The sequence below is a fragment of the Notolabrus celidotus genome, chromosome 11 (assembly GCF_009762535.1).
Source record: "Notolabrus celidotus isolate fNotCel1 chromosome 11, fNotCel1.pri, whole genome shotgun sequence".
Lineage (NCBI taxonomy): Eukaryota > Metazoa > Chordata > Actinopteri > Labriformes > Labridae > Notolabrus > Notolabrus celidotus.
The window spans coordinates 34,186,765-34,214,161 of NC_048282.1; the positions used below are offsets into that span (position 1 = coordinate 34,186,765).

Sequence of the window (27,397 nt, forward strand, 5' to 3'; positions counted from 1 at the left end):
CAGGAACCTTTGAGGGGGGGTATTAGTTCCTTTCTCTTATTTAGACCCCAGGTCCTTGCAGTGTAAATGCACCAGTGACATCTAAAACGTCCTAGTCCCAGGGGAAAGTTCCTGCAACGAAAACAGCTTTACATAGCTATTGTTCAAATACCCTCTTTTGAATTTACTAGGAACCTTTTTGTAGGGGGTTGTTAGGTTCCTATCTTTTATTTAGACCCTGGTCCTTGCATTGGAAATTTACCAGTTTGCCTCAAAACTTCCTAGTCCCAGGGGAAAGTTTCTGCAACGAAAACATAGCTTTGCATAGCTCATGATCAAATATCCTGTTTTTAAGATACCAGGAACCGTTTTTGGAGAGAGTTATTAGGTCACCATCCCTTATTTAGTCCCAGGGGAAAGTTCCTGTAACAAAAACACAGCATGACACACAGCATGACATATTCAGAAAGTACAACCAAAACTCCCTTGTTCCAGGGGAAAGTTCCTGCAACGAAAACTCTTTACTCTATAATCAGAGTATTCAAACTCAAAGATCCTGTTTTTAAGACGCCAGGAACCTTTCGGAAGGGGTTATTAGGTCCCCTTCTCTTATTTGGTCCCAGGGGAAAGTTCCTGTAACAAATGCACAGCTTGACTCTACATATTCAGAGAGTATTCATTTTCAAACAGCTTATTTTTAGGATACCAGGAACCTACCTTTTAGGGGCTTATTAGGTTCCTATCTCTAATTTAGACCCTGATCCTTGCAGTGGAAATGTACCAGTTAGCTTCAAAACTTCCTCGTCTCAGACAAAAAATCCTGCAAGAAAACACAACTCTACTCTACATATTCAGAAAGTATTCATATTCAAATAACCTGTTTTGAAGAAAGCAGGAACCTTTTTTGAGGGGGTTATTCAGTCCCAGAATCGTATTTTGACCCTGGCCCTTGCAGTGGAAATGCACCAGTTGGCTTCCAAACTTCCTGGTCTCAGGGGAAAGTTCCTGCAACGAAAACACAACTTTACTCTACATATTCAGAAAGTATTCATTTTCAAATAACCTGTTTTTAATATATCAGAAACCTTTTTTTTTTTGAGGGGGTTATTAGGTCCCAGAATCGTATTTAGACCCTGGTCCTTGCAGTGGAAATGCACCAGTTACATCCACAGCTCCCTGGTCCCAGGGGAAAGTTGTAGCTGTACATAATCATTGCCTGTAAATACTGTATGTTTGACATATGGGTGTTCATATATTTATCTTTTCTGTGAGTTGAAATTGTTCTCATTCCGTCTCTTGGATGTTTTTATCACATCCATCCCAGAATAAACTATTTTATGATACTTCTGTTGAACTCTTTTTATAATTACACCCTCATTTTGAACAGATTTATGACGACTGCAGTATTTAAGGCACAGTAAGACCACTATATAGACTATATGGAGGCAGCTTTATTTAAGTATATGGTAAAGTTATGTTTGGCAGCATGGGGACAGCCTCTGCTAGAAAAAAAAAATGGGGCGGGTAATGCAATTTCATGCAATGACATCACTTTTCCTCCAAACCCAAAACAGAGAAAGATCCGAGGCTGAGGAAGAGAGCTGCAGGCAGGGAGAGAGAGAGAGGACGACACGGCTGCAACAATGAGCACAAGCCTTCATGTTTGAACCTCATCTCTCCTCTTCTTCTTTAACTATGAGACCACGACAGTCCACAACCAAATGAGGTGAGTGTTTTAAACGTGTCGCTTCATGGCCGAGGTTTCAGCTGGAGGCATACCGACACTGAGGCTTTCTGTTGGGCATCATTGATTGAACCTCCCCGGTGGAGTGTTGTCGGAGCGGTTCGGAGGAGAGAAAGATGTTTGAGGATTTTATTTGTTCATGTTTTTGGGGAAGGGCGTAACAGCTTTACCCGAGCCGGAGGGGACACATTTAGGGTTTTTTAAAGGCCTGTCTCAAAGATAGAAAGGACACTCATGTGAAGCCGCAGTGCGTTTTTCATGTGTGGGTTTCTGGTTGTTAACATGTCGCAGTTTGAGGCTCCTTTTCAATGATTGAAACCTGGAAAGAGGAACAGAGAAAAGAACTGTCATCCTAGCAGGGGCGTGACCAGGTTTTCTGACTGTGGGGGCCCACCTGGGGCACTAACTTCTGCAGGGGTGGGCAAAACACACACATTAAAGGTGACATATTGTGCTCTTTTTCATCGATATATATTGGTCTATGAGGTCCCCAAAACATGTCTTTAAAGTTTATGCTAAAAAAAACACTGAAATCAGATTTTGGTCTGCCTTTAAACCCCTCTTCTTCAGCCCTGCTCAGAACAGTCTGTTTTCTCTCTGACCACGCCCCCTCAGGAAGTGGGTGTGGCCTCGGCTCTCCAGCACGTTGATCTAATGTTTACATGTTGGCTGAATATACACGGGTGCTCACAGACCCGCGTTACTTCAACCCTCTGAATCTGATCCAGAATCTGATCCTGACAGAGAGGCGCCTGCAGCAGGACCTTTCTGAAGGATTGGTCACAGATTTAGTGTTTCTTGTTGTTTTATTTGTCAGTATGTCGACGTGTGTCTTGGTACACAGCTACGAACATGTAGCTATGCTAACTAGTGCTAGCACTTTTCCATGACAAATAAAAATCACCCACTAGATCTTCAAATCTGCAGACGTGGGGAGTAAAAGCGACCTTTGTGTTTATTAAGACAGCCTACAACTAGCATGCCTCCCTCCTAAGCTCCTTGTTAGCACACATGTGTGCAGGTAATGAAAAACGGAGGAGGGGTTGAGTTGTATTTTATACAGTCTATGGGCTGAACAAGCTCCGAGCTCTGACTTCCTGTTACAGACCGAAAACACTAAAGTCTGAAACGGCTCGTTTCACACACATTTACAGAAAGGTGGAGAAATCAGAACAGGGGCAGAATGGATTCTTTTCATTTTCAGGGGGTTTGTAGACAGGGACACATATTTCAGGAAGAGAACCATGAAAAAGGTTGATTTTGCATGATATGTCACCTTTAAAGCTGGGGTTGGTAGACAGATTTAGATACACTTTTTGTTATACTGGTTAAAATGATCTTTATGTCCTGATGGTAATCAATACATAATGTGTTCTTTAAAAAAGAGTAAAAAAAGCTGCTTTCTACTGCCAGAGTAAACCTGGGAAAACACCATAATGTTGATTTTCATGTCTTATTTGTTAATCATGGTTATCTCCTTTTTTGGTTGACTTAGTTTCCTTTACTTTCTGCCTTCAAATGGAACTTGTAAAGTTGTAAAGTTGTGTGTGTACTGGGCAACGGCTACACAAAGTCCAAAAGTTGGATTGTTGTCCTCCTGGCTTTATAAGTGAAAATACTAATATTACATTTTTTATATGTGCTGAAATTCTGCAGGATAGGGATGGGAATTTAGGGTAGTCCTTGTACTCTATTACTCAGATTACCTAATGAACGACTAATTGAGTACTCCCAATTATTACTTTTTTTTAACTGTAAACCTTTTTATTTGCACGTCCAGCCGTAGTTGCCTCTCTACACTCCCCTTGGACTCTGTGTTGTGATATTTTTGGGGATGTGGGGATGCGGTGCGGAGGGAAACACTGGACGCTGGGTTTGGGATGTGGTTTAGACCAGCAAATTTACTATCCTAAGCACAAAAGTAACGTCTCCAAAACCAAACAGTCTCTGATCTACGGTGTCACAAAACAGAAAGCAAAACAGCAGGAATTGCTCAATCTGGCTGTGATAAAAAGCTGAACAGGGACACCTAGTGGCCTTTTTAGGCTACTACCTTATATAACTGTAAACAAAAATAATTAAATAAGATAAAAGGCAATTTTGGTTAGTAGCAGGCTAATCTTCTCTGCTCTGGTTTCGTCACAACGACGTGTGCTCATAGGGCTAGCAGAAGACGTAATGCGAGACTGCCTGTTATCTGTCTTCGCTGTTTTCTCCTTGTGCTTTAAGTGCATGTGGTTAACCATCGAACTAGTATTTCTATGGTATGCAGGTTTAACGCCACATATCTTGCACTGCACATTAACTTAATTGTTTTTTCAAAGTACTTCCAGACATGACTTTTTCTCACAGACATGTCTCAGGTGTCGCAGACGGTTCTGTGTTTGTTGTGCTTTTGCTTTCAGTGGAATAATATGTCCCTAGAGAGTTGCCGTAGCTGCAGTAAAACAGTTGTTTTTGCTGAAACCTGGCTCGGTGTGTTCTAAGGCTGAAGCCGTGGCTGGAGAAGTCAAACGTTTATATCCTGTTAATTATTTTCCTACCTAGTATATTCAGTTAGGCGAAACCAAAAAGCACATGGTCACACATGTAATGCTGTATGAGTTCAAGTTATGTTGCCAGGTGCGCAAGGCACAAAATCCTATTTGAATAATGGGGTCAATGGCGAGTACCCGAGTACTCGAGTATTCGATCTGCTGCGGTCCGGCTCTGTGCTCTCTCGTCCGTCAACGACCACTGGTTGCGTTTTCAGAGCACAGCACGGAGTGGGACCGCTGGACAGCTGGAGTCATGTGACCGAGGTTTTCCCGCTGTAATTACTGAATCAAGGATTCTCCTCCTCCTCCTCTCCTCATCCATGTTGTCTTCATGGTCCTCTGAAAACCTCTGACCTGTTGACTCCAGGCCTGGCTCCGCTCATCATGACTTTGGTTTGTTGTTGTAGTTAAGTGAAATACGATCTGGTGATAACACAGAGTGTTTTATTCTGAAAATTAACCGGATGTTTTCATTTTGTTTTGGTGAAACCTGACTTCCTGTCCCGCTCCATCTGCTCTGTTGAGATTGATGCGTCGTGCTCCGGCACCCGGCAAAAATAGAAGTCTTGTGTATCTGTGATCAGAGACGCAGCCGAAATGCAACGGAGTGGATCCAGTGGAAGTTAACACATTGACTAGAATAGAAACCTATCAGATTTGGTGCTGTGCCTGACCGGACATGGATCTGGTGGAATTAGGCTGCAATCGACTAATCATTCAAACCAGAGCGTCTTTAAAGAGTTCACTTAGTGAAACGAGGTGATTTCAGTGTATTTAGATGAAAAGGACTTCAAGCATTTAGCAGCCGTCATAATAGGTGCTGATTGTTTCTGTCAGTCTGTTAATCTCTTAATAGTTTCCTCTCGTATTCTGTTGACTCGCTGCCCATCTTTAAAGAAACTCACTCACAGCAGTGTTGGCACTGAGCGCATGTTATGGGATCAAACTTAAACAATGCTGCTTTTATGAGATGAGATATCCTCCACACTTTCTGAATGGCGTTCTGGTCACGAGGAGCAGATTGTTCCTTGTTTGTTTTCACATTGTGAAGAGCTTTATAGGCAATAAAACGTGTGCCAGTAATCTAAATAAGTTGTTGGCCTGTTTGGAGATTAAACAGGATCCAGAAGTTTAAAGATAAGGCCGTGTGGACGTTACAGACGGGTTCTGTTGGGGGAAAAACATCCCAGCTTAATGATCTGTGTCTGTTGGTGTAAGGCCAGATCCACGCTCATGCTGTTTTCATTGTCTCATTGCTTTCTGAACAAAGACCAAACTCTAGGTCAGAGGAAACGAGGATGGAAGGATTGTTTGAACCCTGTATGAATTGTTGGCTCTCAGAGATGGCGAATGTTCAGGCTGTAAAATATTTAAGTTTCACTGACCACGCTCGGTGAAGTGCTCGATGAATCTTTTAGTGTTTGCAGGCTGCTTTTTCCCTGGCTTCGCTTTTTGAAAAGAAATGACGTATCTCTCATTTCACTTCCAACTTGTCCGCTGATGTAATGTTGCACCTTGTTGTTTTTGGCGATTGTGGACAAATACAGAATATCATGTCAGACCTGGGAGACTTTATGGTTGTAAAGACACCATCAGCAACACTGACCTCATGATGGAACAAAGCAGCGGCCTGAGACGAGGAGTGTTTTATTGCTTTTGTGAAGTCATTGAGATAAACCTTGGTTCCTCTGAAGGTAAAGGTCTCCTCCGGACCTGTTTCCAATCTGTGATACTCACTATAAAACACTACATAAAGAGACTCTGAGTGCATTCTTTACAACAAAAGGGATCAAAACAAATCCAGCAGAATCAGGAATAATGTTCTCCCTTTCAAAAACCTGCTGCCTACATTTCCCACAATGCAACTTGAATGTGGTGTTATACCTGCTACACAGAGGCAGCAACCTCTGGTCTTAAAATATGAAGCTAATGTGGAAGTGTTAAAAACTGCAGTTCATTGAGCGTCCACTTGAGGCTGGCTGCTGAAAGACAGGAAACCACATACACACCTATTCAAAGAAGACGATCTTTACAGCAGAAATAAACATGTTTGCAGCCTGGTTCAAAAAACGGTTTAGGTCTGATAGCTAATTTCTGTTTTGGCACACACTGTACGGTTGTGAATTTTTTTATAACTCTTAATTTTTAAGATATTCAATTTTTGCCCAAATAAGGGCATGCCTGGCTTGATTGACAGGCGGCCACCCTGTAGCTGTTAGCGAGAAGGCTAAAGGCCCGCCTCTTTACCTCACACTAGCTTGGACGAAATCAGGTTGCATTCAGTATTTCCAATATGGCACCCGCCGCCGAACAGCTTCAGGAACAGATGGGTGACGTCCCCGATACTACGTCCATTAATTATACAGTCTATGATTATAAAAGGCTAAATATAGCTGCTAATATTGCCTCTACCTAAGATCAGGCACAGACTTCTGAGGTCTTGTGAGCTCTCTTCTTTCTCTTCCACACCCTGAGTTTTAGTCTGTGAGTGACATCGATTGAAGCATCATTTTCAGACTAAATGTTATCCTTCCTAAAGCAGAAGTTGGTGTTAGATGACTTAGGTGCCATGTCCACTGCCACTGTTTTTTGACAACCTGTATTTCAGAGCGCTTCTCACTAGTGTTTACTGTTGCTAGGTTAAGAAAGTATTCCTGCGGCATTTCCACTTCCCTAAGAAGTGACCGTGAGGTCTGTTTTAAAATGCTCTGTATGCTTCTTACTTGCTTTCCTTCAAATGAGTTTCATCAAGAAGCTGTAAAAGCGATTGATAGAGATCGTGTCAGAGCATTAGCAGCAGCTCTAAACTTATTGTAATTGTACCTTGAAAAAACTAGTGTGATAACTGTTCTCCTCTGTACGGAAGTCCTGTCCCTTCTTGATTCTGATTGGTCAGTGATCAAGTAGTGACATTGATGAGCGTGACGGTGCTCCAAAAGTTGAAAACGCTGAATCACATTGAGTTTGAATAGAAAACCGGCGCTGCCAGCACAAATAGGGTGGCAGTGGACACAGCACCGTATTCAAACCGGAGTAAAACTACACTATTTCAATCACCATCAGTGTGAGCAACCCAGTGATTCACAAAACAAAAAAACAGTATTTTGTAGAAGATTTGGACATCGCAATAAAGCAGGCCTCCTCTCTATCATGCATTTTGTTTGCAGAGTTTTAGCCATTTTAATTAGGGATGCACCGATCTGATCCTGGTATCGGATATCGGCTAGATCGGACTCAAAAAGCTAGATCGGATATCAGTGACAAGGGGCCGATATATTGTGCCGATCCATATGGCAGATCTATTCATCTCAGTTCTATGCTTTTCTTTGTTTACAACAGCCATGTGCGTCTCCTACGTCATCAGCGCCGCCTCCATCATGTCCGGTAGAGCATGATGGAGGATAACTACAGAGGCTCTGCAGTTAAGATGCATGCTTCTTTTGCAAACAACTCCACCGGAAACTTGAAAAATGTGCAGCGCTAATGTTTTGGCGGATGCCAGTCACACTGAAAAATATAATAGGAGCCCAAAGGAGGAAGTTTTAAAGGGATTCCAGCCTCTGGTTTAGCACTTGGAATCCAGGTACAGTTCACCATCAAGTCAGAAAAGCCTGAAGTTGCCAAAACATGATTCTATCCTCACATTAAGGAATAGAGATTGTTAAATCAAAACCAGGATTGGATCGGCTAGTATCGGTATCGGCAGATACCAAAGCCCAGGTATCGATATCGGTATCGGGACCTAAAAAGTAGGATCGGTGCATCCCTAATTTTATTGCAAGCTCTTGCCTACTTGCAAAAAAATGTTCTCCAGCATCCCGAGCATGGACTCACTAAAGATGTTTTAACCGTGATCAAATATCTGAGTATGCACAAACACACAGATTGTAGCACTAAAAGCTTTAAGACTCCTCATCACACCTGTGAAACTTTAATAGTTAAAAGCGAGTGTGGTGTTCCAAAAACGTCCCACATGTCCAGCTTTAAAACTCAGGGTGAAGACAGTAAAACTTTCATCCCTCAGCAGATTGTTCTAAAAATAGCCGTTTACTATCAAAGTGTTCACAGTGAATCCCAGACATCTGTTCAGAGTAACAATGTGCAAACACTCTCTCTTTTAGAGACTCATGCAGAGGGCAGAGAGGCAGCCGTGGAAAGGAAAGTGGATGTGCCGCTTTAACGTGTCACATTTTGAATATTTATCTGTGAACGTTTCATCCTGAGGAACGAGATCCTGTGTTCTCATGTTTGCTGCGTTGAAGTTTTTCCGAGAGCTCCGTCCCAGTGAAACTTTTCAGCTTGCACATGCAGGCGGTGCTGCATTACATCATGAAAAGCCGAGCCAGTGACTTGAATTGAAGTGTAATGGGCAGTATAAGTGCTCACTCGCTCTGTTCGCCTCTTAATTGATCACAGATGTTCTGCACGCCTTTGTCCCACAGCTTGTTCGAGCCGGCTCGCACAGACGCCACAGACGCTGTTCAGACTTTATTACAGAGAGGGAAACGTGGCACGGAGTAAGTGTTTAATTTGGCTGCCGGTTTTCGGTTATTGAACTGTTTGCAGTCCACCATTTATGTTTAAAAGCAGCTTAAAGAAAAGTCAGACACTCCATTCATTGACAGAAAAGTTGCTCCCCTTTTTTGGACCACTGATCAAAGCAAAAAATCTGCCGACCAGCTCGATGACAAACAAGCCGAGTCAGAGAGGAAATGAAAGCAGGAAGCACCATCACAGGCAAATTCTTCCCTCACTCTGTCAGGAAACAGATTCAGTCGACCACATTCAGAATCAGAGATGACGACCAGGAAATTGACGAATATCTGTGAGTTATTGACCGATTGCTAGACTAGTTTTGGCGTCTCAAATGTGAAAATGTCAGGATTTTTACTCCTTTAGGGCACAAAACTGACTCAGATGCCTGTAGTGGAGTATTGACTCATGCCAAGTCACTCTCCATACCAGTGTGGTTAAAAAATATTCACAATAGTGATGGAAAAACGCTCATTTCTGGCATTTCTGTAGCTTTGTCTCACAGAAAACTCCCTCCTAGCAGAACACTATCAACATTTCTTATCCTCACATGATGATTAACCTCAGACTTGATGATATTTTGGGACTAACTGGTCGTGTTATGAGATAAGTGCATGGAGTGGCATCCTCGCCACAACCCGACACGCATGATTTCCATACAACCTCTAGTAATCATTGTTTGTAGCTCTAATTCAAGTCACTCAGAAACCTTTACCAATGTGCTGGTGGTTTGCTTCATTCATCTGTGACGTGTAGGTCTTTCAAGGTCAGAAAATGTCTATCTATTATCAGTTAGATAGCTCAGAGGCTTCAGTGAGCACTTTGTACTACATTTTACATGAGAAGATTAGAATAAAGGAAGTTCTGAAGCAACAGAAACTCAAATTCTGACTAATCTGACTCATCTAAAGATAAGAACCACAGAGTCTGCTGGTTAAAACAGTCTCACATTGGTGTGCCAAGTGTGTCTACCATTAGCAGAGCAAGCACCACTTTTCAGTCCTCATTGCAGGTTAAAGTCAAATACCTGTGCTGGTTACTCATTCCTCCAGTCAAGTGGTTATATGCCAGTTTAACCAGACACAGCCTGCATACAACTTTATCTCCAGCTGTGAGATCAAATCACTGACAAACCACCATAGACTGTTTAATGAATGGACATAGTATCTGTGACGTCACCCATCTGTTTCTGAAGCGCTGTTTTGAAGCCAATCATCGGCGGCAGCCATATTGGAAATGCTGAACTCAACCAAACTTCGTCTGAGCTAGTGTGAGGTAAAGAGGCGGGCTTTGAGCCTCATTGCCAACAGCTACAGTGTTCCCGCCTGTCAATCAAGTCAACTGTGCCTCGTAAGTTTAATATCTTCGAAACTGCCATGTTATAAAAAAAATTCACCCTCCTAATCTCGTCTTTTGTACCAGGCTGTGAACATGTTTATTTGTGCTGTAAAGATCGTCTCCTTTGAATGGGTGCGTATGTGGTTTCTGGTACTTCTGGAGCCAGCCTCTAGTGGCCACTCGAGGAACTGCATGTTTTTTTAACACTTCAATTCTCGCGGCTGCTTGCAAACCACCTGACCCCACGCTACAAGATACCAAATGTCTTCTGTGTTTGTTTACATCATGGTAGTAGAGCTTTATGGCATCATAGGAGTGGCCATTAACTGGAGTTTCAGCCTGGCTTGTGGCGAGTGGTTCCACTACAGCTTAAGGCTGATTTATACTTCTGCGTTGAATCAACGGCGTACCCTACGCCGGGGGTCCGCGTAGCTCCCGTACCTACGCGGAGGCCTACGCACGTAGCTGACGTGCACCTCCTCCAAAATGTAACTTCTCGTAGAGCCGACGAGGACCGCAAGCTCTGTGATTGGTCCGCTCGGCAGCTTTGTCTTTCCCGCATTTACAACACTTCCGGGATCCCGGACATCGGCCACACATCGGCCGTGTATTTCATCTCCTCCTCTCTGTTCTTCATGTAATCATGTCTGTATGATAAACAGCAACATGTATCAGCTGTAGATTAACATAACACGCTCTGAAACTCTGTGAGAAGTAAACAGAGATCGTAGCGGGACCGGAAGCAGGCGGCCGGCTATCAGAGAGACCGCACTGCCCTCAGGCGTTTCGGCGGAGAATTGCTGCGCGACACGGACACACCGACGCACAAGTATGTGGTGCTCAAGTCCGCGTCAGCCCCTGCTGCGTAGGGGAGATGCAGAAGTATAAATCAGCCTTTAGACACAACATGTGACCAGTATTTGAGGCAATTTGTATAGTGGACTAGTGAGGATGAAGATGTTTAATTGGTCGACTCGACTGTTTAATGAGGACATCAGTGGTATTCAAATTGGACTCTTACTGAGCATGTTGTCTGTGTTTTCTGATTCTGATTGTAGAGCTGACGTCCAAAAAGCAATGTTTGTTTGTTTGGAATGAAAGAGAACCAAATATCTTCACATTAAAGAGGCTGAATACAACATTTTCTGTCATTTCTACCTTTAATTCTGCTGTTTGATCGGATTTTAACACATTGTGATGATGTCAAATTTGACTCTTTGGGTTTGTAACGACCTTTTGTTTCCACACTTCCTGATTCTTACTCTCCACTGAAAGTCTAAGATCTTAAACTCTTGCACCAGAGAAGCTTGGAGCTGAGAGAATTCAGCATTTTCTCCTCTGCTGGTCTCAAACATGGCTGAAACAATCATCTGATTATCTATGCTGCTCAGGATATTGTGACTGTGACTCAGGCATCTCGAGGCAGAATGTGAGTTTTACGGAGCTGAAAGACCTTGTAGACTCTCAAGGTCAGACCGTCTGTGAAATATCTCTGTGTTAAGTGGTAGTTCACCAGTTTTACAGCGAGGAAAGAGCAACGGGACAATAATTCAGTCAGTTTGAAGTCTTATAGGGGGGGGTGGTGTAGACGGGTCAGAGCCTCCTGCAGTCGCTCTATCTCCCCCCCCCCCTTCTTTCCTTCTGCATAAATGACTAAGCTTTGAAGATAAACTAGGCCAAGGCTGGGACCTGTCCTTATCAGCTATCAGCTCAGGCCTTTATCGCCCCCCCCCGCCCCCTGCCTGATGCATGCAGGTACTGTAGTTACCATGGTTATCCTCCAAAGGCACTTCTGCAGCCTGCATTAACATCCCAAAATATTCATCAGTTACCCCACGGAGAGCGATCCACAGCAGAGCTCCCAGCAGGAGGCCGGGCTGCCTGATCATCATCACCACCACGACTGTTTACACACACACAATGCAGATATTTAGATCAAAGGGGGAATCTGGTTAGCCTGATTGTCTCTCTGGAGCTCTGCCACCTCCACTCGAGCCGGCTGAGGGAATGTTGTATTTAAATCAGCAGCAGAAGAAGAAGTCACAACGAACTCAGACAGAGAGCTGAGGAATTAAACTTCATCATAGTAAATCAGCCCCTACCTTTTCATGATTAATGTATTCAATGTTTGTTTGTAAAGTGGAGAGTAGTAGCATGTTAACCAGTTGGCATTTGTGCATTTGATGTCCCTAAACGGGCTTTGAATACATCAAACTTGACAATTACACAAGAGACAGTGCAAAATATAGAATTAGCAACAAAATACACACAAAACATTACAAGATACACACAAAAACAATCAGGACATCTCAGTTTTTTAATACATCTATCATTTAAAGTATTTCCAGAACCTTAGCTCAAGTCCTCATGTTATAATTTTGAAGCATGACAGTGACAATATTAGCAGGAGTCACAAAAAGCTATTTAAAATTCTGAGCCAAGGGTCTAATACTTCAAAGTCTCTGGTCAGAACATCAGCCTCCAGCTCCTTCTCTCTGTAAGCTGCAGAGTAAAGCTGCTGCTAATGAGCTGATTAACTCCTCAGATGATTGTTTGTTTGATTTAGATAATAGTCAGGTTATGAACTCACGATTGTAGACTGATACATGGATGTCGCCTGATGTAATGACATGGAATTTGGGAGATTTAAAAAATGTCAGCCTGAAAAATGTAAGATGCTGTGTCATGTAAACCAATCAGTGTTGATGCATTCCACACATAAGTGTTTTAAAAGATCCTCCTCTTGCAGAGAGAACCGGAAAACACAAATCTGCATTGAGATGTTGTTTTGGCAAAGTTTTCAAGCAGTCAATCAATCTTTATTTATAAAGCGCCAAATCACTAAAAAATTTCTCCTCAGACTCTTTCCAAACAGAGCAGGTCTAGACCGTACTCTATGTTCCACTATTAACAAAGACCCAACACCAAGACCAGGATAAGATCCAGTCCCCTCTTACAGACAGGACTCAGTCTGATCTCATCTTAATCCACCATGAGCAGAGCACTTTGCAGCATTTAGCAAGTTACAGTGGCAAGGACAAACTTCCTTTAACAGGCAGAAACCTCCAGCAGGACCAGACTCATGTTAGACACACATCTGCTGAGACCTACCGTGTTGGAGAGAGGGACAGAGAGAGGGACAGAGAGAGTGACAGAGAGAGGGAGGGAGAGAGGGAGAGAGAGAGGGAGAGAGAGAGAGAGAGGGAGAGAGAGAGAGGGAGAGGGAGAGAGAGAGAGAGAGAGAGAGAGGGATAGAGGAAGGAAGGAGAGAGAGAGAGAGAGAGAGGGAGAGAGAGAGGGAGGGAGAGAGAGAGGGAGGGAGAGAGGGAGAGAGGAAGAGAAGGGAGAGAGAGAGGGAGAGGGAGAGAGGGAGGGAGAGAGGGAGAGGGAGAGGGAGAGAGGGAGAGAGGGAGAGAGAGAGCGAGAGAGAGAGAGAGGGCGAGCGAGAGAGGGAGAGAGAGAGAGAGAGAGAGAGAGAGAGAGAGAGAGGGAGAGAGAGAGAGAGACGGATAGTAGTAGTTGTAGCAGCTGGAGTCTGGAACGTTCACAGCAGCAGATCCAGAGGAACCTACGAGACAAGGGAGCTCAGGGACTCAAGAAAGATCTATGGTTAACAACTTTAATGGGACAGGAAGACAGTAAGAGACAGACAGGGAGAGGAGAGAGAGGGAAAGACGGGCTCCGAATGTGTCAGTTCCCCTGACAGTCTCAGCCTATAGCAGCATAACTAAGAGCTGGTCCAAGCCTGAGCCAGCTCTAACTATAAGCTTTATCATAATGTAAGGTTTTACTTTTGTAGTAGTAAGTATTTAGTAAGTTACAGTGGCAAGGACAAACTTCCTTTAACAGGCAGAAACCTCCAGCAGGACCAGACTCATGTTAGACACACATCTGCTGAGACCGTGTTGGAGAGAGGGATAGAGGGAGATGAAGAGAGAGAGATGATAGTGGTGAGACGGATAGTAGTAGTAGTTGCCACTGGAGTCTGGAACGTCCACAGCAGCAGGATGTTTATGGCAGTTTTGATGCGTTCATTGGGATAAAATCAGAAGAAACTGGTTTACAAGAGTCACACCGCTTCATTAAGCCACCGTCAGACTTACAATTAACCATGAAACTGAGACCCTCCACCGACAGATAAGCAGGCATCTTTGGCTAATACGAAAAGCTGGTAGTTATGATCTGGGAAATCTCTTTTGGGGAATGCAGTGAATCAAGATGTAAGAGCGTTTCTTTGCCGTGACATCTGGAAAGGGTCAAACTTTATCTTCCTGTTTCACGTCTCACAAACTAGAATCTGAGAATTAGACTTTTTTCAACATTAAATGAGTCCATTAAATAAAATCAATTAACAGTTGTCAGCTGATTAATGAATCATTGCAGTTTTTACGTCTTTAAGTTAAAGAAACTGGACTTCTGGCTTCTCTTTTGAACAGCTCAAGCTTTCTCCTTGGCTTTTAATCTTCACATCTGTATTGGCGCCTGCTGTGTCAAACATGGCTTCTGAAATATGGATGATAGAGTATGCATAGAGAATCCTAAAGCATGCTTGAGGAGAGAGAGGGGGGTAGCGAGTGTAGAGGACTCATTCAAAGTCCACCCTACAGAGGAATCTGTGCTCATACAAACATTGAAGTTGGCAAAACACTGCTTTAGCTGCTGCAGCTGTAACAAACATTCAATTCATCAGCGCAGCCAAAGAAAATATGGCGTGGAATGCAGCTTTAATCAATTCAAGCAAACCGGGTCCCCAGCACGTCCTGTTTGGCTGAGAGAAGGATTACAACATGATCTATAGGACGCCTGGAGTTATGAGCCTCGATAACTTGGATTAAAACGGAGCAGATGAAGACAAACAGTGACAGTGGGAGGTTCTGTCTTCTTTCATGCTGTCCTGCATCAACAGTCCTCCTTTGTGCTCCGCTGTAGTTTATTTTCATTTGTCTTAAAATAAAGATGTTATTGAGGAGCCTCACACACCCTTCCCCCCAACCGTTCAATCCCTAAACCCCCTCCCACAAGGTGCTTAGTGAGTTTCTGGAGCTTCGGTGTTTCTCATGAGCTTCCTGTTTCCAAACCTCTCCATCGGAGCGACCTGCAGGCCTCTAAAACAACATCTTCCCTCCGAGGCCGTGTTTGTCAGCGTGTGATGGAGAGAGGATTGTTTGCCGGCTCAAACACGGCGCTCCATATATAAACCTCCACATATTATCTTTATTTCTGCACCATAAATAGGTCTTCCTCTTGGCCCGGCCTTGGGAAGAGGATGTGGATGATGAGTTGGAGCCCTGGTGGAGTTTGAGTCTGTGCGGCTGGCGGCCAGATGTGGAGACACGGCCCGTCACCGAATCACTCATGCTGCTCTGATACCTTCTTTTGTCTGGTGTCATTGTTCTCCAGACGCCTTCTGTCTGTGAGGGAAATGGCTTCAGGAAAAATATGTTTTCCAAGATCTGGCTCTTCTTCCCTTTTGTTTACTGTTTACCTATCATCTGCTGAATGCTAAATATGCAACTGAAACACCTCACTGGGAAAAATCAGTACATACAAAGACGTCACTTTTTCCCACATGGTGACGACACCTGAGTGACGTCACAATTAACAGCTCTATGAGGCCGTCCCTCACCCGGGACTTCCAACAGATCCGTGTCCGGTCTGTCTCCGATCCACTGCGGCCCGGATCCTTGCTCTCTCACCTGCGTTTTCGAAGAAGGACCGCCGGACAGCTGGAGTCATGTGACCGAGGTTTTCCTGCAGTAATAACTTAATCAAGGATTCTCCTCCTCCGCCTCTCCTCATCCATGTTGTCTTTCTGGTCCTCTGAAAACCTCTGACCTGTTGACTCCAGGCCTGGCTCCGCTCATCATGACGGTTTGTTGTTGTAGTTAAGTGAAATACGATCTGGTGATAACACAGAGTGTTTTATTCTGAAAATTAACCGGATGTTTTCATTTTGTTTTGGTGAAACCTGACTTCCTGTCCCGCTCCATCTGCTCTGTTGAGATTGATGCATCATGCTCCGGCTTCTGGCAAAGATGGAAGTCTTGTGTATCTGATCTGGAGGGCTCCGACCTGCTGGATCAGAGCTGGAACGCGATGGAGTGGATCCAGTGGATGTTAACACATTGACTAGAATAGAAACCTATCAGACACGGTGCCGTGACGCATCAGAGTTTGGCCGTCAGTCTCTAAACCTTTAACTTACTCTGGGTTACCTGCACCCTTGAAAACATGATTAACTTGGCTCTTAAGCAGCATCTTGAAGCGTTTCACATCCTGAGTGCATCGTTGTATTCCTCCCTCTTAGTGTAAAATATTTAGGATAAGTCAGGGTGCATTTGAAAACTCCACAGCAGGCTGTAAGTAACACAAACTGATAGCTTTGAAATGTTGGTGTAAGAATGATGAGATGATTTAGTAACTTATAGTTGTTGTTGTTTCAGTCACAGCACAGCCTTCCCTGATTGGTCACGCCTCTATTAAAGCCCCCGTTACCAGATGAAAAGAAACATGTCCGTCTTTATTAGCTTAAGATGAACAATGCTGACCTTGTTGTCTATGCCAGATGTCTTTGTGCAGTAATAATAAGAATTTGGGGAGCTAGCCAGCTTTATCAATCACAGGGAGAACATTTCCCAGTAAGCTATCAGAGCAGCATGAAGTGAAGAGATGAATGTTTGCTTTCAGTTGGGAAGTCGTGGTTTTCTTTTCCAGAAACCGTTGATGGTCCCTCGTGTGTTTGAGGCATCGTCCTCTTCCTGTTTTACCAAAGCAGGAAGTGAGGTGTCTGGAGGCTGACAGGCTTCCTCAGCTTTACAGAGTGCGGTCATTTTTAAGTAGCCACTTCCCCCTTTTTGGGTTATTCAGTCACATGTACAAGATTTGACTGAAATCTTCGTTTTTGCATGCATTTGCAAACATTTGTCTCTTTTATATATGCCGTTCCCCAAACATTTTCCAGAGTTGGTTATTTTACATGTTGGACAAAGGAGGAGGTGAGCAGGGGCGTGTCCAGACCCAACCGGGGTGATGACAGACCTTCACTATGATGACAGTTTTTGCATTTATATCAACGCTACCTGTAAACAGATGTGCAGACATCTCTTTTGTAGGTGCCTTTACACCTTTATTTATAGAGGACAGCGGATAGGGTAGGAAACCAGGGGAGAGTAGGAAGGCTAAATCCACGCCCATGTGCAGACATCTTTGTTTTCATCTTGGAAATGATTCTCCTTCTTCGGCCTCTGATGATTTTATTCATCCCGTTACATGTTGCTCCTTAGGTTTTGAACCAAACGTCATCACCCCACCCATCAGCTCACCCTGACTTCTTCCTGAAGTTTTGCTCGGGGTCTGGCAGGAAAAATTCAGGGTTAAAATATCAGATGTTTGTGTTTACTCATGCTGCACATTTCTGGACATTTTCAGAAGTTTTGTGCATTCAGCTTCATGCTAAACACCAAATTCATCTGGTGCAGACTGGTTTAGGTCATACACCAAAGTACTGGGTACAATTTGATCATGCTATGGTGCTGAAAGAAAACTTTAGATATCACTTAAATGACTCCAGTTCATCCAGAGGGGAACATAAATGGCTTTACCAAATTTGAAGTCTACTCATCCAACAGTTTGAGAGATACTTCACCAGGAAGTCTCTTGGTGTCCCCAGAGGTCTTCTCTTGTTTTGGCAGGAAACTTAAAGGTCAGTATTTTGAAAAGTGACATGTTTTGCTCCATGATTCACAGGTCAACATTATGATCTGTTACCATGATGATGTACTGAGGCTAAAAAGGAAACCTTTGTTGTCCCACAGTTTGCTTGTTTCCCCTCCGATTCGTCTCCTTTAGGTGTCTTTTGTTTCACAGTTAGCTCACGCTCTCACAGCAGCTCTATGGACCGGACATAATCGCTGCGTATGACCTGGATTTACTCGTCTGGCCTCTCCAAGCTTGTCTTGTTCAGCCTCTGCATATTTTCCAGGCATGTCAGGGTTCAGCAGTTTGGTGCGAATATGACTCACTGAGGATCAGGTATTAAAGACGTTTGCTGACACACATGGAAATGCAGCGAGGAGCAGGACGAAACACGGGCCGTCTGGAGGCAGAGCTCGTAGTCTGGTTGGCAGGGGACAGCACCTCTCTCTCTCTCTCTCTCTCTCTCCCTCCCTCTCTCTCTCTCTCTTTGAGGTATTTTCATGGTATGAAAACCTGCTTTTACAGCAGCCACGACAAATGGTTTTCATTACTGCGCTTTTATGATTGCTGGAATGAAGCTGCGTACTTTGAGTCCGTGTGCATGTGAGGATTTTATTAAGGTGAGTGTAGCTCTGGAATGAGAATAAGATGAAAGAGAAGTCACCTCTAAAGGTGCGCAGAGGGCTGCAGTCATTGTTTCCTTTAACAGCCACTAACCTGACGATCATCTCGCGATCAGGTGATGAAATGTTTGTGGTGGAACATTTTCACAGAACTCCTTTCATCCCAAGTTCCTTTTTTGTAACCCTGTGAAACCTCAAGCAGGTGTCTGGAGGAGATAGTTCTCAGAGTCTGGACTTTAAATTGACCCAGAATAAGAAACCCCATCACTGGAATCCAAATATGTTCTGCAGCTGAAAGACTCCAGGCTTCGTTGCCTTTCAGATTTCTGCAATAAAACTGGTTGACAACATGCAAACAGACGTAGCAAGACCTTTTCATGTTGTCTCTTAAAGGCACAATATTTACACATGCAATATGAATGTCACAGAGGCATGATGGTACGACCGAGTGATCCCACTGCTGCTCAGGCGTCTGAGGTCGTGATGGAGGCGTTATAGAGGTGAGACTAGATGTGTGAGTGTGTGTACGTGGAGCTCCAGCTGTGTGTTTACCTTTTGTGCCTTTGCAAAGCCATAACGTAATGTGACATGACGCTCTGGGACAGCATTAAAACGCAGAAGTGGGATCAGTGTGAAAGCACAAAGGCACGATAACGGCGGAGCTATGGACTCGTGTGCACACTGCAGTTTCCCTCTCTGTAAAATCATAAATGTGAAAGCTTGATTAATGCTCCATAACTTGCATAATCATTCGTTTGTGCAGATTTTAATATTTGGTGTGATGCATCTGAAGGTACTTGAAGAAAGGGCATGACAGGATGCAAAAAATACTGTAACCTATCCGCTGAAACACCTCTTCACTCTGCTCTCTCTGTAAATAATTAAACCTCAAGAGCTTCAAAAATCAGCACAAAAGAAGCTCAAACAACTAAAGGAGAATTAAAATAAATTGTGTTTTTGTTTGCTTAGAAATATTTTCAATCAGGAGGTTTGTTTGTTCTAATGTTGCTTTTTTTAATTACATCATAATATTAATACTTTAATTTGGATAACTTGGGTTAGTGATGGGCAAGGGTTGGGGTTGATTTAAATTAGGAGTTGGGGTTAGGGACCTCTGGGATAGGGGATAGGGTTGGGGTTGGGTTAGGATTAAGGTTGGGGTTAGAATTGAGGTTATGGTTTGGATTAGGGTTAGGGTTGGATTGGGGTGGGATTAGGGTTAGGGTTCAATGTAAGAGTTAGGGTTGGATTAGGGTTAGGGTTGGATTAGGGTTAGGGTTGGATTAGGGTTAAGGTTGGGTTAGGGTTAGGGTTGGATTAGGGTTAGGGTTGGATTAGGGTTAGGGTTGGGTTAGGGTTAAGGTTGGGTAAGGGTTAAGGTTAATGTTTGGATTAGGGTTAGGGTTGGATTGGGGTGGGATTAGGGTTAGGGTTCAATGTTAGGGTTGGATTAGGGTTAGAGTTAAGGTTAATGTTTGGGTTAGGGTTAGGGTTGGATGGGGTGGGATTAGGGTTAGGGTTCAATGTTAGGATTTGATTAGGGTTAGGGTTAGGATTGAATTAGGGTTGGATTGGGGTGGGATTAGGGTTAGGGTTCAATGTTAGGGTTGGATTAGGGTTAGAATGGATTAGGGTTGGGTTAGGGTTGGATTAGGGTTAGAGTTGGGTTTAGGGTTAGTTGTAAAGATTCCATGGACATGAACTTCCTGTTTTTCTATTTTTATATATTAAACACTCAAGAAAAGACGTCACAGCAGGCAGAGCTACCAGTGTTTGCACACATTGTCTGTTTTTATTGCAGATTTAAATTGAAGGCTTCAACTGCTTTTATTGTTCAGCAGTCTGGAACTGAAGAGTGCTTTAATTAAGAATAAAGAAGGAAGTTATGCATTCAATATATTCATATTTAAAGTCTGGAACCAGATACAATCTCGTCATCAATGAATTCTCTCTCTGTACTCGGAGGTCATTTCCTCTTCACTGGTTAAATAAAGCCTCTGACGATGACGGCTCACTGGCGTCTAACTGAACCGAAGCTTCATGCAAATGAAGGCGAGAGGCCGCTCCACCGACACCACCCGGGTTTCTAAAGCTCCAGCTGTAGACCCTGAACGTCTCCTCCAGGCCCCAGCAGTGTCACACTTCAAGAAGGTGGCTCAGCTCCTGGTCCTCACATGGAGCCGTGCACGTTACTGCCCATTAAACTGTCCGCCCCTCAAAGGGAGGTTTGTACCCCCACGGTCTGATTTACAACTTTCATTCAGAAGAGCTCTGACGGTTTCCTCGCTTCAGCAGCCATCTGACCAAAAAACGGTAATGGTGGACCATCTGCTAACAGACCGCGGCTTTCTGTGTCTTTACTACGGCTGCTTGAGACCATCGATTACTGAAGGTATGAGTTAATCTGCCGGTTATAGACTTCAGCTTAGTTTACAGGTCTAAAAACTGGAACATTTGCACAATTTCTCAGAGTTTTTTAATATTGCTTCAGTCTCATGGTGGATGATAACTCCATTGATCCATTGTTGATTGATTAGTTAATCTCGTAGCTTTTTAGTCTGTCTGGATGGTCCTGCTCTTTGTTTCTGGGGGCTGGAGGACTTCCTGTCACCTCATGTCATCAGGACTTGTGTGTAAATCTCTTGTTTGTCAAAGAGGTGTCAGTCGGTGTGACCCACACTGCTTTGCATGATGTTTGCATTGAATTTAAAAATCCAGTCACATGACCTGCTCTGCTCAGCCTGCAGAGACACTCTTCTTCTCTGGTTGGTTTCCATGCAAGTTTCCCTCCATTAGCTTTTACAGCTCCTCCACATTGTGCCGTCCGGCTCTCTTTATGTCCGCATTACTTTGAGTTTTCTGAGCAGTTAGAGGAGATCCTCTCTTCAGGGGGAGAGTGGATGTCAGAGAGGGCGACAATAGGCCTTTTATGCACAGAGAGTTATCCTCGTTCCCTTGTGTTCGCTCCGGGGGGACCATGTGACCGGCTCTCATTCAGGTCATGTCGGCCTGTTCAGCCTTTGACCCTCTTAGAAGGGAAACGAGTCCCTCAATGTCCCATTCATCCCCTACAGAGGTCTATGTGCTTTAAACGCCTCGAACAGCAGAGGTATGACAGTCCTCTGACATCTTCCATTCATCCTTCAGCTGATGTGAGGAGTTAACCCTTTCTGTGCCGCTCTGCTGTGACGTCTGCTCTGATGCCATCAACACAGGGTCCTCTAAGGTCTGAATAACAAGACCAGCATGCACAATATGACTGAAATATGCAGACGTGTACTTAGATTCTTCATAAAGGCTTTGTCATGTTATCACCTCTCTCTTTAATCCTAAAGAAATGCAGAAAAGCATGTTTTTACCATTTAATAGACACAAAATAATCAGAGGATGGCTGTTTAGACATTGTTAAGCTGCATCTAAAGCACGCCTAGTTTAAGAAAGTCCTGAATGAGAAGACACAGCTGGTTTACATAAAAAGGTCTCTCATTTATTGCAGTAAATTCTGACTTTTGATTCATATTTATCTCAATAACAGTACAATTGTGCAGCCTTTTCGCTCGTTCTAACACTGGAGCAGTTTTTAATCTCTGAATCCATTCCCAGCTTTTCATGCAGGCTGCTAAATGTGCAGACGGGGTGTCAGTAGCTCCGTCTGGAGGGGCTTGGCTCCAGAACCAGAGGGTGGCTGTTACCGGCCAAAATATGAAGAGCTGCTGGTTCACCTCCTGGGAGCTGCTGAGGTGCTCTGGAGTGAGGCTCTGAACCCCTGACTGCTTCAAGAGGAGGTGTGCAGACCCCTCACTCTGATACCTCTCCATTAATGCAGGTTTAAAGGTCCTGGTTGTGCGTGTACGGTGGATGGGAATGCAATGCAAATTTACAAAGGTTGAAACACTGGAGACAAATTTGCATTTTGGAAAACATTTTTACATTTTATAAAACAAAATGACATCAGCAAAAAAACTTTCACCAAGGCCAAAACAAATGTACGTTTAAGAAAACAAATTTACAAAATCAGAATCAGTGATCCGGTTTGTTTTGGCGGACTGTCCTACCAATCACAGGTCATTCTGATGTGTCCTTTCAAAATAAAAGCCAAATGAAATTAGAACAGATAGCGATAAGTCTGAATATTTTAATAAAATAAAAATAAGATAAATATTTCTAATTTTTATTTTTAAGCACTTTCTGTAAAGTGACTTTGAGTAAATAGAAAAGGGCTATACAAATCTTATGAATTATTATTATTATTAAAATACCCAGACTTATTTGGATTTTTTCTAATTTATAATAATAATAATATTTTCAGAGATTATGAACAAATTCCCAGTTTCCATTGAGTCTTTTTAATTCAAGGCAAGGCAAGGCAGCTTTATTTGTATAGCGCATTTCATACACGAGGGTAACTCAATGTGCTTTACATTAGAACATTAAAAGCATTGGAAACATTCAGACAGGCATAAAAGAACACAATTAAAATCACAAATATAATAAAACAGAAAAGAAAAGGAAAATTAGAATATAATAAAAATTACATTAAAATTAGCATTTAAAGTGAGTTAAAATAAGCAAAGATAGGAAGGCAGTGGCAATTCAGACTAATAGTTCAACACAATTCTGTGGAATCTGGGATTTTGTTCATAATCTCACATTGAATTTATCCAAAATGCTAAATTCCCAATGGTTTTTATTTTGAAATTCCAAATCAGATATAGCTGTGATTGATAGGGACACATTTTGAGGTGTTCTCTTATCAGTGTGAATCTAAATATTCAAGTGGAAACAGGGTTGTTAATGTCAAACATATATGAACTCCCTCATAATTTTCATATTACAGACGTCTTTTATTTTGAAAATCCACCAATCAGTCGAATACTTCCTGTATTTGGTACAATCCTTTTCCGGTAGAATCTGCGGTTTGTAATTTTGTTTCGAGACTTGTAAAAAATATTCAATAACAAAGGGAAGAATTTGGGATTAAGAGAAAGAGAACATTTCTTGTTCTTCTTCTTAGTAAATCACATTTCTCACATTAAAAGATGTTGGTCTAAAAAGTTGAATCTCGCCTCTTGAGCCTCTAATAGTTTTTCCAAAGCTGAATATTTGAATGTGTTTTATAAACCAGCTTCATAGTGTGGAATCAGGGATGTTACAGGCCTGATTCTGTGTTTTCAGCCACTAGGTGGACACAGATTAGAGGCCTGGCGGTGAGGACAGACTGGGCACGGCGTCCATATGTGTTGAGTAATAAGAGGATAAACCCTGAGTGGACACCAGCTCTTTGATCTGGCTGATTTTTGATGTGGAGCTCAGCGTCTGTTGTGTTTCTCCCTCTCTTTGTTGTCCTTTTATTCCCGCTGACCTGTGCGGTTTTTCCTTCAGCTCAGTCATATCTGGGGTTTCCCCTCATTTTCCACTTTGAGAGTTCATCACTGTGTGCTCGTCTGTAACGCTGATCTCATGTCAGACAGAGACGAACACTCTGCTGTGAATCTGGGACATTTGTATACCGGCCAAACTGGCTCGACTGTTTTTGGTCAAATCTGAATGACAAAGCTTCAAAGCGCTGACATTCATGTGAGCGCCCGGGGCGTTTCATTTTGACTGTAGGAAGTGTGCTGCTGGGGGAAAGTCGATTGAGGTCAGGTCTCTTGTCTGTTGGATCGGGGTCAAACTGATGAAGAAATGAAACGAGTGCATGTATAGATGTGAATGTTTGCAGTGGGATGTTTTCCACCTCCTGTTATCGTATTACTCTCCCACAGTGGAGTCATGAAACCCGTGTTTTCCTCCTCCTGTTGTTGTTGCTGTGGCAGCCAGTCATTTTGTCATCAGACTCAGTTTAGTGTCTGGTATGTCTGGGGGCGATGAGGATGATGTGGCTTCATTAACAAGGAGAGCCGATGAGTCACACGGGGTGAAAACCTGCAGAGATGAGCCGCACTGAGACACCGAGCCAGGATTACAGAAAACATAAACACTGCTGACCAGTTCAGACACGACACGGAGATGTGGAAACACGCTGAAACACTCATCCACGGGAAAGTCCTCCGCTATCTGTGAATGAGGAGACGGTTAGTGTGCAAATATTTAGATTCTCTCTGATAATCTGCCTCCAGCTTCACAGACGCTGAATGTTTGGGTTGTGAGCTGCTGCTCGGACAAACAAGATACTCAGATAAGTCATGTCTGGATTTGAAAAGTTGGATCATGACCTTTCACCTTTTTATGATCAATTTGTCTTTTACACAAATGTTCCATCTAACAGTTTCTATTGTGGAAAACCAACACTCAAAGATTCAGTTTCACATAAAATATGTCCAATGATTGTAGCCCAGACAAATCATCAATATATTGATGAAATAATTAACATATCACTCCAGGGCTGCAGCTGATCATCGACCTCTGAATGATTGATTTGTCTCGTAACTGTTAAGCTGTAAAAGGTGCCAACTGTCATCTCTCAGAGCTCGTAACGTGATCGTATGTTTCCTTTTATACGACCGGAAATCTGAAACCTGAAAGAAAGTCAAGTTTGCAACCAGATGGGTCGAAGACGAGCAGAATAAATCACGTTTGAGGATCAATAAGGAGGAAATGATTAGCGTGAAAACATCTGAAGCTGCAGATTAATGTCTGAAGATGTCGCTCTCATTCTCTTTAAAAAGTCAGCTCAGTTGTCTCAGACGGCTTCATCTCAGCATGCAGACTGTTTCCTCAGAGTCCTGATGACTTTGGATTGTTTCAGTTGTTTTTCTATCTCGACTTTATTGTAGTTGATGGAACCAAAATGATGACTGAGACCTGAATAAATCCAGAGATGAGGAGGATGGGATTTCAATTTCTCAGGTTTGGGTTTTAATACCGCCATTGATGGAACAGGAAGCAGACAGAGTTGGAAAATAGAGTCTGATTTGAACCAGAGATACTCGCCTCGAGGACTGTAGCCTCTGTACATGTGGTGTCTGATTGAACCTCTAGTGCCAGAAATCTTCTGATCTCATCTTTTAAAACTGACTATTACTATCATCTCTCTCTCTCTTCATCTCCCTCTATCCCTCTGTCCAACACGGTCTCAGCAGATGTGGGTCTAACATGAGTCTGGTCCTGCTGGAGGTTTCTGCCTCTTAAAGGAAGTTTGTCCTTCCCACTGTAACTTACTTTACACTTTAAAAAAAAGGCTTCAAACTTTCCTTTTCTGATAAAACTTATAGTTAGAGCTGGCTCAGGTTTGGACCAGCTCTTAGGCATGCTGCTATAAGCTTAGACTGACTCTCCTCCGTCTGCCTACCACTTACTTTACCTCTCCCTGTCCCATTAAAGTTCCTAACCATAGACCTTTCTGGAGTCCCTGAGCTCCCTTGTCTCGTAGGTTCCTCTGGATCTCTGCTGGCAAACCGCCAAATACTAGCCTGGTATGCATACTCCATAAACAAGGCCTCTGTCCCTGTTCCCAACTCCAACTTGGTCTCAGCAGATGTCACTCTAACATGAGTCTGGTTCTCCTCAAGGTTTCTGCCTGTTAAAGGAAGTTTGTCCTTGCCGCTGTAACTATCATCTTCCTGTCCCATTAAAGTTCCTAACCTTAGACCTTTCTGGAGTCCCTGAGCTCCCTTGTCTCGTAGGTTCCTCTGGATCTCTGCTGCTGTGGACATGCCAGACTCCAGCTGCTACAACTACTACTATACATCTCACCACTATCATCTCTCTCTCTCTTCATCTCCCTCTATCCCTCTCTCCAACACGGTCTCAGCAGATGTGTGTCTAACATGAGTCTGGTCCTGCTGGAGGTTTCTGCCTATTAAAGGAAGTTTGTCCTTGCCACTGTAACTTGCTAAATGCTGCAAAGTGCTCTGCTCATGGTGGATTAAGATGAGATCAGACTGAGTCCTGTCTGTAAGATGGGACTGGATCTGATCCTGGTCTTGGTGTTGGGTCTTTGTTAATAATAGAACATAGAGTACGGTCTAGACCTGCTCTGTTTGGAAAGAGTCTTCAGATAACGTTTGTTGTGATTTGGCGCTTTATAAATAAAGATTGATTGATTGCTTCATTTTCTGAAACCTGAGAATTAAGATCTGAGTTGAAGCTCAGAGACAATGTCAAAGGGAGGATTGAGACATTAATCACATCTTGATTTACGTCATGTGACTGCTGATGGCTTCAAGGATTACATCATGGCCTTTGTTTAGCCCTTTTGTTACTACTGTCAAACGGACAGATTGAATCGCTCCTTTGCTCACCTCTCCTGTCGGTGAAGTGAAGGAGGACCTAGAGGACATGAAGGTAGTGTGATGCATGAGAAGTATCATCATCCATTTGTCAGCCACTGTATTCCCTTTTTACTGAATCTGCTCTGATAAACCACGGCTAACGTCACCCACTGCTCCTTTAAAGCTTGGTGAAACACTGGTGGACGATGCTCTATACTAACGCTTATCAGGACACTTTTAAAACCAGAACCAGAGTCAGGTTTATTGCAGAGTAAGCTGACACATATAAGGGACTTGTTTTGGTGCAAAAACCTCAAACACAGGCACAAAATTAAGAAGTAGAAAGCTTTTAATGACAGTACTCCTTCTGTTAGGGATCCAAAATCCAATCCCACGCCTCTAGATCTGTGTTCTCATGTAGTATCTGCATAAAGACTAGCAGCTAGCTCTTGTGTGATTCACTTCAGTCCTCTGGATTCTGTATAAGAACTTTCTCCCTGTGTGTTTCTGTCTCTCAAACTGATCAATCACAGACGTCATAACAACAATCCTGCTTAGTTGCAGCTCTGTGTCGACTCTTCTGAATGAAATCTGCTCCCCTGTGACTTCTCTTCTTCCTCAGTGCGGTCTTACAGGCCTCAGTCCAACACTTATTACCGCTGTGATTGAGAAAGACAATCCTCTTAGCACCAGAGCCTGTTTTATTTCTAGGCCACTGGCTGAACGTCTCTGCGT

The 27,397-nt window shown here is 43.3% G+C and overlaps 1 protein-coding gene across 2 annotated transcripts in view; it reads left to right on the plus strand.

Annotated features, from left to right (window-relative positions):
- Positions 1–1,528: 1,528 nt before the first annotated feature.
- nckap5l (NCK-associated protein 5-like) overlaps positions 1,529–27,397 on the plus strand; it is a 64,823-nt gene continuing 38,954 nt past the window's right edge. For both annotated transcript variants that reach the window (XM_034694971.1, XM_034694973.1), the window contains exon 1: positions 1,529–1,705. The gene's annotated coding sequence lies outside the window, so the exon portion shown is untranslated. The remainder of the gene's footprint in view (positions 1,706–27,397) is intronic.